This window comes from Hemicordylus capensis, chromosome 5, assembly GCF_027244095.1.
Source record: "Hemicordylus capensis ecotype Gifberg chromosome 5, rHemCap1.1.pri, whole genome shotgun sequence".
Taxonomy (NCBI): Eukaryota; Metazoa; Chordata; class Lepidosauria; order Squamata; family Cordylidae; genus Hemicordylus; species Hemicordylus capensis.
Genome location: NC_069661.1, coordinates 161,419,585 through 161,433,352, shown reverse-complemented (window position 1 = coordinate 161,433,352; position 13,768 = coordinate 161,419,585). Strand labels below are relative to the sequence as shown.

At 44.6% G+C, this 13,768-nt stretch overlaps 1 long non-coding RNA gene across 1 annotated transcript; it reads right to left on the bottom strand.

Moving 5' to 3' along the window:
- Window positions 1-305: 305 nt before the first annotated feature.
- LOC128326396 (uncharacterized) lies at window positions 306-5,921 on the bottom strand. Its single transcript, XR_008308029.1, has 3 exons — window positions 5,825-5,921; window positions 4,870-4,942; window positions 306-439 (listed from the first exon to the last, which is right to left on the bottom strand). It is a non-coding gene; the product is annotated as an uncharacterized LOC128326396 (long non-coding RNA).
- Window positions 5,922-13,768: the final 7,847 nt, after the last annotated feature.

Sequence of the window (13,768 nt, the reverse complement as noted above, 5' to 3'; positions counted from 1 at the left end):
GAAGTACAGCTTTGAATACGAAAGAGGTATGCAGTGTGAATGGCTATAAAAAGGGTATATTTTTGTTATGAGACTTTTTAAATAATAATAAAAAAGATTATTTAAAAGGAGTTAATATATTGCACAAATCAAACTGATTGATCGCATTCAGTCAGCAGTTAAACAAATTTCAAGAGCTCTAGCTCTGTATTCTTTTGCCATAATGGCTATGATAACTCATCATATTTGCTTCCGTCCTTGTAATCATATTTTATTTTCTTTACCAGAATTCCACAAGTAATTGCTAGTGGCATATAGACTATATCACAGATGTTGGAACAAAAGATAAAACAAGTACACTGAGCATACATTTGTCATTTACACCCAACAAAGGTTGGCAGCTGTTCTCTTGCTGCAGCTGCTTAAAGGTCTTGCTGTCCTCTCCCGCTGTAATGATGATCTGTTGAGACACGGCAAAGCAACAATGCTCTTGTTAATTATTCCATTCTACTTAATTGTGCTTGCCGTCAAGCATCCCAATCAGAAAATATAGGATGTTAACTGTAGGAAGCTATTTTAACTAAATTGACAGCAGTTGAAGGGGTGTTCATAATAGACATTTGAATGGCTAAATACACAGAATGACCAAAAATATTTTAGGATGTGCCTCTTTTGGAAGACTCCTACTCAGAACTAAAAATTTCATTGACTGATAGGGGCCAGGGCAACTGTCCAAATGTGTAGACAGAAGGAGAACTGAAGTTGCCTTTGATAAATAAATGTGGTCTCAAGTTACACTTACCCCCAACAAAGTTAAACCAGTTTAACTAACAGAGTGTTCCCCAAGGAACCTTAAAAACAGATTTGTTCTCTGTTAATGATCCCTAGAGCTGTCACAGAACTACAATTCCCAGGGTCCCCTGGAGAAGGGTAGTACACACATGATCTCAGTCAAAAATATAGAAGATGTAAAGTGATATCTCTTAAAGCTGACAGATGCGCAGTCACAAAGCTTTCAGAGCATTCCCGCCCTCTTTGCTGCTTGTACAATGCTTTGATTGTGTTTTCTTTGCCATGCCACAAATAGTCCAAAAACTAAGAAGGACTAAATATTTCTGCTCTGAGTAGAATAGTTAGCATGACTACCATTTTTTAAGACAAAAACCAGAAGCAGGGGTTATTTCTCTCTCTAAGAACTATCATGTATTTGTGTTTTTAAAATACAGTATATACAAACAGTTTGATCCATCTACAATACATCAGTGTTATGACAGATCAGAATGTTGTACCCAAATATTTCCTGTAATTCTAAAGAAGACCTGAAAAGATTGTGCTTTGCTGTGATTTAAGCTCTTTGATTTATCCTCCAGGATTTGCAATGCTGAAGCTCACAGAAAATCCAAATTTGTGATTGCACCTCTCCTGATGACAGTATATAATGAGATGATTTAATATGGCAGAATGGGGACATCATCTTCTCAGCCTAATACAGACCGATCCTATCTACCGCTTTATACTGCTCCTGCTACCAAATATGAACATGCTTGATTAAGAAAGGCCCAATTAGCCTGCATGTGAAAAATGATTAGTTTGCTTACTCTATTGGAAATTGTATGTTGAGGGATCAGACACAGCTCTTCCATGATCCCTTTTCTTCATGATATAATGGCAATTAACAAGGCCTGTGACCTGGAATTAAGCCCAGTTGAAATGAAGAGAACTTTGTTTTCATGGAAATATATTTAGAACTGAGGTGAGTATCACTTCCAACACTCTGTGTCTCAAGTTGAACCATCATGTCATATAATTAGGAATCTCTACTCAGTGGGGAATCCCAAAGTCCAAATTTTACAAATTAGGATTGCAACCCACCAACCCAACCCACCACTTCCACTTCCACTTCCTCTTCCTCTTCCTCTTCTTCCTGGACATATTTATGACTTTCAAGGTGGTGCTAGGGAGGATCAAACAAGCAGTGATGCAGGAGATTTCTGACTAGAACCCCCTCACTCATTGGACCGGGTCTCACGATCCGTGAGACCCAGTTTTGGGAAGTGAGAAGGAAGAGCGGACTAAGCACGCTCTCCCCGCTCACGAGCAGGGAGGGAGCCCTGGGTGGCCAGATCGGCCACCCACACGATGACTGGCTCCGAGACGGAGACGGAGGGGGCTAGGGAGCTCAGGGGCCGCGCTGCCTCCGGAAGCCCCAGTATGTCCTGTGCGAGTGCGCAGGGCATACTGGGGAGACCCCCGAGCGGGGAAGCTGCTTTTAAACCTCCCGGCTGGGAGTCTGCTCACGAGTAGCTGTGGCGCGGAGCCACGCCGTGGCTACTCACGAGCAGATAGCCCGGGTTTGCAGAGCACTCGCTCCGCAAACCCAGGCTAAGGGGTGGGCTACAGGAGCGGGTTAGCCGCTCCAGAACCACCAGGCTTGGCTGCGAGCCCGGTGGTTCTTACGATCACAAAAATCGGGCTAGGATTTTCCTAGCCCGATTTTTGTGATCATAAGAATAGCCCCATTATCTCCCTCACTCTGAGGAGCCACCAGGGAGAGGGATGGAAATGGGCCCACTCTCCCCTAGCTATACCCCTGTGCAGGAGGCTGCTAATTGAACTGGAGCAGCCGTGATAGGAGGAGGGAAGTTTAATTCTTTGCCCTTGTGCCATTGTTCTGATTGAAATGACCCCTCTAAATCTGAGAACAGACTCACTAAAGACAGATATCTGTATCACACCGCCCTTCCCCCCGATTTCCAGCTTCAGGAGCCCATTTTGATTGAGAAAACTGTAAGGGAAGAAAGGGTTAAACAGTCTTCCACAGTTCAAATTCAATAACCATCACCATGGCTGCTTTGCAATTTTAAAAATAGGCAACTGAAAGATCCAGTTATGGATCTTCCACATCGTGTTCCATTTGCGCCCCCCCCCCATTTAGTTAATTGACATATTTTCCTGGGATGGAGTAAAATTGGTGGAAAACCATTCACCTTGTTACCCCCTGTGTCATGCTGCTGTGTTATGTTTCTCTGTGTTATGCTGCCATGAAAAGCACAGTGGTAGGGCCATTAAAAACATAGTTGGCAATCCTATATTAACTCTGATTCTTTCCTGTGAGGAAGAATGGAATAAAATACGTACTTGAGACTCAAACCATATTTTATGTCATATTTTACAAGCAAATATATTGATGTAGCATTGCTACTTGTGTTTTACAGTAAATTCCAAAAGGGTTAGTTATCACGTAGACATTATAAAGAAGAATTTCAGAAACATTCCAAATGTAGCTTTCCTCCCTTTTTTGAGAGGTTACAATGTGGCAGGAAAATATTAATAAAGACATGAATTTGGAGAGAACTATAGGGTCATTTAGCTCTGCTGGTCCTAAAGGTTTGTGAGGGCCCCTAGGTACACGCTTGCGGGCAAGTAATGGTGATATAACTTTTCTCCAATTATTTATTTATTTACTTAAAATATTTATATTAGCAGTTCTTAGTGGGTAAAAGATGCATTTTCACAAGTAACAAATATGGTAACAAGATGCAAAGAAAGACAGACTTCCTGTACTTGCACAGGAGGCTTAGTGCTGGAGGCAGATATGAGTAACTGCTTGATTCTGTATTTTCAGAACTATGGAGCTGGGGGGCTAGGGAGAACCATTATTGTTTCTGTAGCTAGTAGCCCTTGGTGCAATGTGAGGGTAACATGCCCTCGTCTTATCCTGTTTGTATTATTGTTATGCACTCTACCTGGAGTTGCCTTTGAAGACAAACCGGAAGCTTCAGTTGGTCCAGAATGTGACAGCCCACCTAGGAGATATGATAGTGCTAGGAGATATGATAGTGTGACACCTCTCTTGTGGTCACTGCACTGCTCACCTATTATTTTCTTCTGGGTTCAATTCAAAGTCATGGTTCTCACCTTTAAACCCCTTCAGGGCTTAGCACCTGTTTACTTTCAGGACCGCCTCTCCCAGCCAGTCCTGTCCCATCCTGTGAGATCCTCTCAGGTTGCCCTTCTTTCGGTCTCTGGTCTTCAGCCTGCCACCTCCCTTTCAGCCTTTACATCTTTACTGAAGTCATTTTTCCCCCCACCAGGCGTTTGCCCTTTAATTTAAGTTTGCGGTTTTTTAAAATCACAGATGCTGTTCTTGCTTTGTACAATGCCCTGAGTCTGTGGATTGGGCGATATATTAAATCTTTTGATAGATAAGTAAGTAAGTAAGTAAGTAAGTAAATAAATGAATGAATGAATGAATGAATGAATGAATGAATGAATGAATGATATGAATTCCATTTTACACCTAGCAGGGTTTAATCTGTTAGGGCCAAATCAGAAGAAACTCCCCTCCCATTGTTGGTCCTGCAATAGTTGTTCTGCCTGCCCCCATGATGGGGAGGCTTTTGTTCAAGACCATAGTGTGTGTGTGTGGTGGGGGAGGACTTTAACCCTACTGCTTGCCCACTTCCAGTCTGGATTGGGGGGCCCCATGTGCACTAAAGCCCCAGCTCTCAGGTATGATGTCCCTTCAACACATGTGCTATTATTATTATTTTTAAAGTGTGAGAACTAAATCCAAAGATGTGATTAAGGCTGCATATAAGTTGAGCCTATGTCAGCCTCCGGCACTCCATCTTATTACAAACTGCGGACTTGGGGGTTATAACTTTGTGTCCAGCCTTCTCTTTTACCAACCTTCCATTTCTTGTTGTTTTGTTTTGTTGACTGACATGCAGCCTGAAGAAGAGTTCTAGACACCTTGAAAATGTGTTCACTACTTTGTGACACCTGAGTTGGTTCTAATAAGGGTATTGCCCTATTCTAGCTGTAGTAGCAGTGCAGAAGAGAAAATGGCAACTGAGTTCATTCAGGTTACAAAGCTGCAAAACTCACTTCCTCTAGGTAGTCTTCACCCCTATTCCTTTCAGCACATGGGCTCTCTCTTCTGCATCCAGTCACCTTGCTTCTAAATGGGGGGAACATCAACACAGAGAAAAGATACTTACATTTCTGTATTGCTACCACATTCAGAAATAGAACTAGATTCTTCCCTCCATCCATTTTAACAGACTTCCGGTACTGGTAAGATGCCCCTGAGAGAGTGCAGCCTTTTAAAAAGGTTTTCAATTAGAATTAATTTTAATAATTTTAAAACTATTTTAATAACTATTTTATTCTATGTTTATTGTGTCATGTATTCTAATCTGTGACTTTTAAATATTTTAAATTTTGTACACCACCTAGAGATGTACATATCAGGCAGTATAAAAATATGAGAGAGAGAGAGAGAGAGAGAGAGAGAGAGAGAGCTGCCAGAGAAAAATATTCTATAATGCCCTGTGCCTCCTTTTCCCAAAAAGTCAATCCCGGCTATCTGTTAGTTTTCTCTGCTCAGTTCTCAAGTTTTCCCTGATATCCACTTGTCAACACAACTATGTTTTAAAAGAATTGCCCCTTCCCTTCTTTATAGCACTTGTTAAAGGTTTATCCTCCACCACCTTTAAAAAAAAAATCCCTAGAACCTTATATGACTAATGGCCTAATTATGTATCATGGTAGCACAACATATGTCAGAATGTGGATGAACCTTAACCCTTCTCCTGCTTGCTGTCTTTCTCTCACAATTCTCCCACAATCCTCTCTCCACTCAGCCATTTTCCTTTACATTCCTCCTAATCTCAGAGCCCCACTGGAAGAAAAAGAGCGGTGTGGGTGGGGGCCATATTTATTCAGTGGTGAGCCATTAGTTAGTCCCTAAGAAAAGTTCTTTTCTCTCATCACAGAGGTGGAGCCAAATACCTTTTAATCACATTCTCAGGTTAGGGGTTGGTATACATGGGCAGCTAACCTAGAAAGAAGCCCATATTTGGGTTGGTCTCTCACTGTCCCTTTTCACTGCAAAGCTCCTCTTGGGCTGTAATCCTCCTCAGCCACTGACATTTTCCTTCTTCCATTGCCCTCTCGGCAACCTGGGAACGTAATTATCCAATCAGAGAAAGTTGATTGAAATTTAGCCGTGTAAATTTATTGACATTCTATTCCAATTTGTTTCTCTTTTTCCTACTCTGTAGACAGCATCTCAGTGCTGAATTATTTATTTGTAATCAGCACTTGTTTGACATAGAATTGGCATGCCACTTTATCTAAATGAACAAAGGATAGATTGATGGGGAAGTACATTTACATAATAAACATTTAATCCATTCCTTTGAGAAATGCTTTAGCATTACTTTATCTAAAAATTGCAAGCAAATGCTGGAGTCACACTTTTTTTCTTGGTTTTGACGTCTAGGCTAAATTCTCTGCCACTTGAATAAACAACAAATATCCACTTCTTTATTCCCAAGCCTGACATTTTCATAAATGTCTTTTTCATGTGTACTAAAGTTACCTATGCCGTAGGTCTTAATTTTGACATATTTAGATATAGGAACATCTGCAGTTGCCAGTGTGGCCAAGTGGGATTGGTGTGGGATCTATGAGGGCTAGATTCAAGACTCCCCTCTGTCACAGTTTTTTGGTCTTGGGCAACTCATGATCTCTCAGGCACTATGCATAAAATACAAATCCTAAAGGCCTACCTCACAGGGTCCTTCATAAGGATGTGCCCGAACCAGTCTGGCACATCAGGATGGATGTGCTGAACTGGTTCAGGCAGATGCACCCAAGCCGGTCTGCTGGGATGGGGATCAGTTCGTTTTAAAAGGAGGAACACAGGTGCTGACCTGCTCCTCTGCTGCCCCACTGCTCATCTGAGACCGGTGCTGGTGTGCAAAAGACCAAATGTGGCTGCTTCCTTGTTTCCAGCAGCCTACGCATGGTGGCCATTTGCGTGGTCAGCCACACCATGCTGACCATGCAAATGGCCGCCATGCATGAACAGTGGCCATGTGTGTACTGACACCACACACAGACTGCTGGGAACAAGGAAGCAGCCACGTCTGGTCTTTTGCACACCAGCCCCAGTCCCAGATGAGCAGTGGGGAGGTGGAGGAGAAGGTAAGCACCTGCGTTCCTCCTTTTAAAAGGATTTTAAAAAGAAACTGATCCCTGCCCTGCCCGCGGCTGGCAAGCCGGCTTTCACATCCCTAGACCTTAAAAGGGTAGATGCAAGAAAGTGGTTGAAGCAGTTAAATAAAAGTGCTCAGCAAGTAGTAATATGTATGTTGCCCATCCTCCAAAGATCTAAGGATGGGGTTCATGGATATGTCCTGTTTTCGCCAAAAGATCCCTGTGGGGTCAAAGTCCTAGTTCTCATAAAGAGAAAATAAGCAAATAAACCTGCTCCTCAACTCTGCCACTTTAGACCAAAGAGGAAAGCTCACATTACTGAATGCTCCTCTGTACAAAACAAAATGTCAAGAAATTGAGATGTCAAAGAGAAGCATTCTAATCTAGCCTTCTCTCTGACACACTAGTTTTCTTTGAGCAGGGAATTTGTCATTCAGAGGAATCATTGGTGCACTCATATGCAGCCAGAATGTACATAGTCCAGAAAGAGATTACTAACTCATCTGTTGTTCACTGTAACATCTGTGTACAGTGGATGCATGTGCAGATCTGTATGCATGTACAGTTATTAATTATGTTCAATCTAGAGGGCATCCCTATTCTAGCTAAATAGTACCTCCATTCATACATTACACTGTACATGTGTACAGGTGTCTGTACAGACACACACATATATATATGCTGGAAATGTACTACTGTACATGCATTGAACATAATGTGTGAAGAACTACATGCATACATATCTATACAAGAGCCAGCGTGGTGTAGTGGTTAGAATGCTGGACTAGGACTGGGGAGACCCGAGTTGAAATCCCCATTCAGCCATGATGCTAGCTGGGTGACTCTGGGCCATTCACTTCTCTCTCGTCCTAACTTACTTCACAGGGTTGTTGTGAGGAGAAACTTAAGTATGTAGTACACCGCTCTTGGGCTCCTTGGAGGAAGAGCGGGATATAAAATGTAAAAGAAAATAATAATAATACATGCATACACTGTATAAAGACTATACATGTGCTGGGCATAACATGGGAATAGGGCTATCATGACTTTGCCCAAGACCACCTATTTGCTTCATGTCAGAGTAAGAATTTGAACGTAGGCATCCTCACTCCACTGGAGAGGGATTTTTGCATTGTAGGAACATAACTCGATGCAAAGCATTGTCTTCGCAGGAAATACTATTGAATGTTTGCTGAAATTCCACCCCTTCAATTGCAACTGTGGCTAATAACAAAAATGCTATGAACATTCTAAAAAATCTCTCCACAGGGGAAGAACAACAATGTATAAACATTTGTCAAACACTACACAAGGAAAATGAAGCCACTATAATTTATGTACTCATGCACTACTAGCTCATCTTACAAATAATCCTACAGAATCACGTTGCAAGATTACAGTAATTTAGAGAACACAGGGAACCTTTCTGTTTGGGATCTCCCACTCAACTAATATCGGGAATTTATTTAGACTTCTGCCATTTGAAACAATTCAAGCTACTGTAGTGTAGTAGTGAAGAGCAGGAGTTGTGAGCCAGAAGATCCCTAGTTACAATCTCAGCCATGAAATCTTTGTTGGGTGGTCTTTGGCAAGGCATTTGGCCCTCTTCCTACCAATGTTCCATATGTTCACATTCCATGTGGAATGTGCACAGCAGGATCATGCTGTCTGGTGCAACCTTCTCACAATGCAGCAAAAATGAGAATCTGGTTTCTGCATGTGTTATGTGTGAAATCATTCCATGTGGCAGGGAACCCTGGTTGAACAGGTCTATTCATGTACTGCTGTACCCATGTAGAAACCTGATCCTCACATTTGCTTCAGGGCACAAAGATCAGGACTCGTGGCCAGCCAGTGCAAACCCAAACTGCCTCTGGCACACTTGTCCTGTTCAGACACTGAGCCTCGACATATGATGACACTAACCCAGGTTAGTGGTGGACTAACCCAGGTTAGCAGGTCATGTGGATGGGGGAAAGGCACCCAAACCAAGGCTAGCAAAATGCTGCTAATCGCTTTGAAATCCCGGCCTCGGAGCACTGCACTAACCTGGGTTAGTCAGTTGTGTGGCCACCACCAGTTGAAAACACCATGCAGATGCCACCTCTCCCCCCAGCCCAATAGGGCACCATAGATTTTCATGGCAGGAATGGATACCAGGGAAGGGGCATACTGCCCTGCAGACCCTGCCAGATGTGTCCCAGGCCAGGGCAGCGCCAGCAGTAGGAAAGCCATTACATCAAACATGCGGGCCACAGCCACCCACACACCTGCCACCATGTGTCATCTGTCAGGCTGAAAGCAACAAGCACCCTATGTAGGGCAGCAGGCACTCGTGCGGGGAAGGGTCATCACCATGGGTTCACTGGTATAGTGGAATGCCAGTTAGGGATGTGTGAACCGGCTCAATCTCGAGCCTGTTCGAGGGATTGACCTTGAACCAAATTGGGCCCGGTTGGGCTTGCGGTTGAGCTGAACCCCCCGGGACAGTTTGGGGTGGGTTCAGAGGTGCCAGATACCATTAAATCTTGTCCAAAAAAGCTCAGCTTACTGCTACTGAGGGCCTTGGAGGCCTCGGGGATGCTGCTGCAGCCACAGAGGGGATCTCTGGTGGCTTCCCCTCCCCCCCACCCACTGGCCTCCCATCAAGTCCCCAGTGGCTGGCTTGGCCTGTTTCAGGGCCATTTTGGCCCCATTTGCATGCGTGGCAGCCATTGGGGGGCTACTGCACATGCACGCGGGGGAGAGTTGCAACCCACAGTGGGGCAGAAGATCCTGGCGGAGACCTTATCCTATTATTTAACTGGGTTATTGGAGGCTCATGCCTCCTTTCCAGAAATTGGCACATTGTTGTTTGCTAGTGTGCAGCAGCCAAAAACCATGGGAGAAAACAAAAACAACAATTAATTATTGCCGGTCATGTTGGCAGCCCAATTGATTGGCAGGGCTGCCACCAGTGTCCAGGCCAGCATGCATGTGAGGGTGGTTGTGGAGATACCCCATCTGGGACCCTCGCCTTCCCCTCTAGCTCATGGTGAGAAGGCTCCCATCACTGCCCCATGGAGCAGGTATTTGCCTACACCCCCCATGCTGTGCTGGGCACCAGCTCAACCACTGGAGTGGGGGGATTGTCCCTCTGTGGATGATGCAGTTTAGCCTTACTGGCGGCCCTGCCCAGAGGGCTGGGGTACACTGGGGGTTGGGGTGAGGTCATTTCCTTGGGCAGCTGCAGGGTAGGAGCTGAAGGGTAGGCACTGCCTCTTGGGGCTGCACCAATCAGCGTGCATCAGGGCGGGGCAATGGGCCGCTGTAGAAGGCCAAGTCTTCCCATGTATGCTCAGGCCAGCCATGGTGGCAATGTGGTGCATGCAGGCCATCACTGACGTTTTGCCTCGCAATGCAAGGCCTGGCAGGATAGCAGGGGCATGTCTGGAGGACCCACTGGGGCTGGGTGGGGCTGATCACCCAGGTTGGGCTACTTCCTAGGCCATAATGATCATGTGTCAGGGCTCATTATGTCTATACATTTGTACATGTTATTGTGTGAATGGTTGTACTTGCGTTCATTTTAAAAGTGAAATTGGGTACAGGCCCCTCACATATAGGGTACAGATAGGAAGTGTACTGCTGTACCTGTACTGAATTTGGATTGCCACACAAACCTGGGTTCGTGCACACCCCTACTGCAGGGACCTGCAAATACCGTGGAAACCAGACACACATTCCATTAACCCAGGCACCGGGGCCCCTGCTCTGCACCTGGTCTGCACCAGGGTTAGAAACAGGGTTACCTGGTTTTGGACATCCTGGGATGGGGGCGGGGGGTTGACCAGGTTCACATGTACATACATACCTGAATTAGGAGCAGATAACCCAGGTTTGGATGATCATGGGTAGAGGGTTTATAACTGAGCTGATTGGGTAGGGAGGCAGAAAGAGATTTAGAAAGGGACAGGTTGTGGGTTCTACTACATCGCTTAAAGGAGTACATGTAGATAATACATCAGAATAGCAAGCAGACAAGAAGTGCATTGCCACAGCTTAATATACTCGCTTCATTTATATCCCATTTACATTTATATCCTGCTCTTCCTCTAAGGAGCCCAGAGCCGTGTACTACATACTTGGGTTTCTCCTCACAACAACCCTGTGAAGTAGGTTATGCTGAGAGAGAAGTGAGTGGCCCAGAGTCACCCAGCTAGTATCAGGGCTGAATGGGGATTTGAACTCGGGTCTCCCTGGTCCTAGTCCAGCACTCTAACCACTACACCACGTTGTCACCTCCTGGCAAAACCAGGCAACTGAAGCCCAGCCCAGTTTTTCCTGCGCGTGAGAACCCCCGCTAGCCACGCAAGGCAAACCTGCAAGGCAGCCCGGCTGTTAGCCCAGTTTAAGGGCACAAATGCACCATTAGCCCAGGCTAACCGATAATGTGTCAGTGATGCCTGGCTCAGCATGTCACCCACACACCCGGAGCCTCCCTGTTGGCATCGGGGTGCTCCCCATAATGCACCACGTACCTGTGTGGTGCATTTTAGGAGTTCCAGGGGCCTCCCGGCCTCCAATCCTATCTGCTGCTGGAAGAAGCTGGTAGTTGTGTGGGTAGGCAATCCACCTGCCCAGCAAGAAGGAGAGGATCATCTGCCGGGGAGGGAAGGTGGTGGGTGGGCAATCCACCTGCCCCTTCAAGCCCTTTCTCATGGATTGTGAGAAAGGGCTCAAGCTCTGTTAATAATCTGGCTGTTGCGGAAAAATGCTTGACTAATAAGCACAAGGTTGCAGGTTGGAATCCCCACTGGTATGTTCCCCAGACTATGGGAAACACTTATATCAGGCAGCAGCGATATAGGAAGATGCTGAAAGACATCATCTCATACTGTGCAGAATGGTAAACCCCTCCTGTATTCTACCAAAAGAAAACCGGGCTCTGTGGGTGCCAGGAGCCAGAATTACCTTGACGGCATACTTTACTTTACTTTAGCAGTTTGTGCAACTTCATCTTTTAGACCACTTTCATGGGTAGCCCCATATACACAGCAGTGCAACAACATGCAGAAAGTTACCAGAGCATGGATGATGGCAAGCAGGTCTTGTTTTATGTATCTTCATGTAAGTCATGGAAATAGTCCATGAAAGAGCTAATTAAGTGAAAGAACTAAAATAGGTCCTTTATTTTTGTAGGGCTATATACAAGTTGCACTAAGACACAGTAAACTATGTTCAGAAAATACTGAATTTTAAAATTTGTTTAGGAGAGCTAAAGAGTCACCCAAGAATGAAAGACCAAGTATCACCCAAGTATGAACTGTCTCCATTGCTAAGCAGGGTATACCCTGTCTTGTATTTGAATGGGATACTACATGTAATACTACTGTAAGATATTCCCCTTAGGGGATGGGGTTGCTCTGGGAAGAGCACCTGCATGTTTGTGTGCAGAAGGTTCCAAGTTCCCTCCCTGGCATCCCCAAGATAGGGCTGAGAGGGACTCTTGCCTTCAACCTTGGAGAAGCCACTGCCAGTCTGTGTATACAATACTGAGATGGTCTGTATAGATAGACTGATGGTCGGACTTAGTATATCGCAGCTTCATATATTCATATGTTCCATATGTCCCTTGCTTCAAAGACCTGATGAAAACAAAACTGAAGGGCCTGCCTCCTCATTTAAGTCATTAAATGATTCTCTTATTATTGACTATCAGTTTTGACTGCCATATTAAGTTTTTGGGATGCCAGCAGAATCTCCAGCATCTTTGTCACACATGCTGGAGCCACAGTTACTGGCCCAATCCTGAACACCAATTGACTCATGGGCTTTCTGGTAGAAGCCGGCCTCTTAGAGTGCCAGATATTCTTTCTCTCACATTCTAAAACACGCATCTGTATTCTGCAAGAATATCTATTAAAATTTCATAAATACTTTATACATTTCCCCCTCAACTAAATTATAACCCCAAGGACAGCAAAGCCTATAATCCTGTCTTGGCAGTGGAGCATTTGCAGTTGATTCAAGCTTCCTATTAAGAATAAAAAGGCTATTTTAATTGGACTTCAGCTAGAACAATTGTAAAACTTTATTATTTCAACAAGGGCTCCTTTAGGACTTGAAAGTAATGATAATATTCTCATTTGCGGCCAGATGCTTGCCGTAGAACACCATGCTAACCTTGCTCTGGGGAGCATCTCCTGCTTTCATGCAGGTGCTGCTCATCATGCAAGTGAGCCACTGTAAAGCAACTGCAAATCTGCTTAGGAAAGAGATGCTTCTCACTTCTCCCTACCTGATTTTCTCCTCTGGGTTTGATGTTCTGAATCACTCAGGCTTGTTTCTTAACTGGACCTAATGCATCAGGGCACTGTGTTTCTTCTTCTTTTAACTGATCTGCACAAAGCACCTCACATGCATAATTTGCTGCAGCTTTCAGTTATTTGTTCCCCATCTTTAGTCATTTTGCTCCCCATCTTCATATGATACACATGAATATATTGATCAAACACTGCAGCCAGTATGGAGTAGTGGTTAGAGTTCTGGATCTGGATCAGGGCATCCTGAGTTCAAATCCCTGTTCACCCAGTAAACTCACTGGATGACTCTGTACCAGTCACTTATCTGGCAGCCTAACCTACCTCACAAGGCTGTTGTGAGGATAAGCATAACCATGCTCACTAGATCCTTGGAACGTAGGAATATAGGAAGCTGCCATATACCGAGTCAGAACATTGGTCCATCTAGCTCAGTATTGTCTACACAGAATGGCAGTAGGTTTTCCAAGTTGAAAACA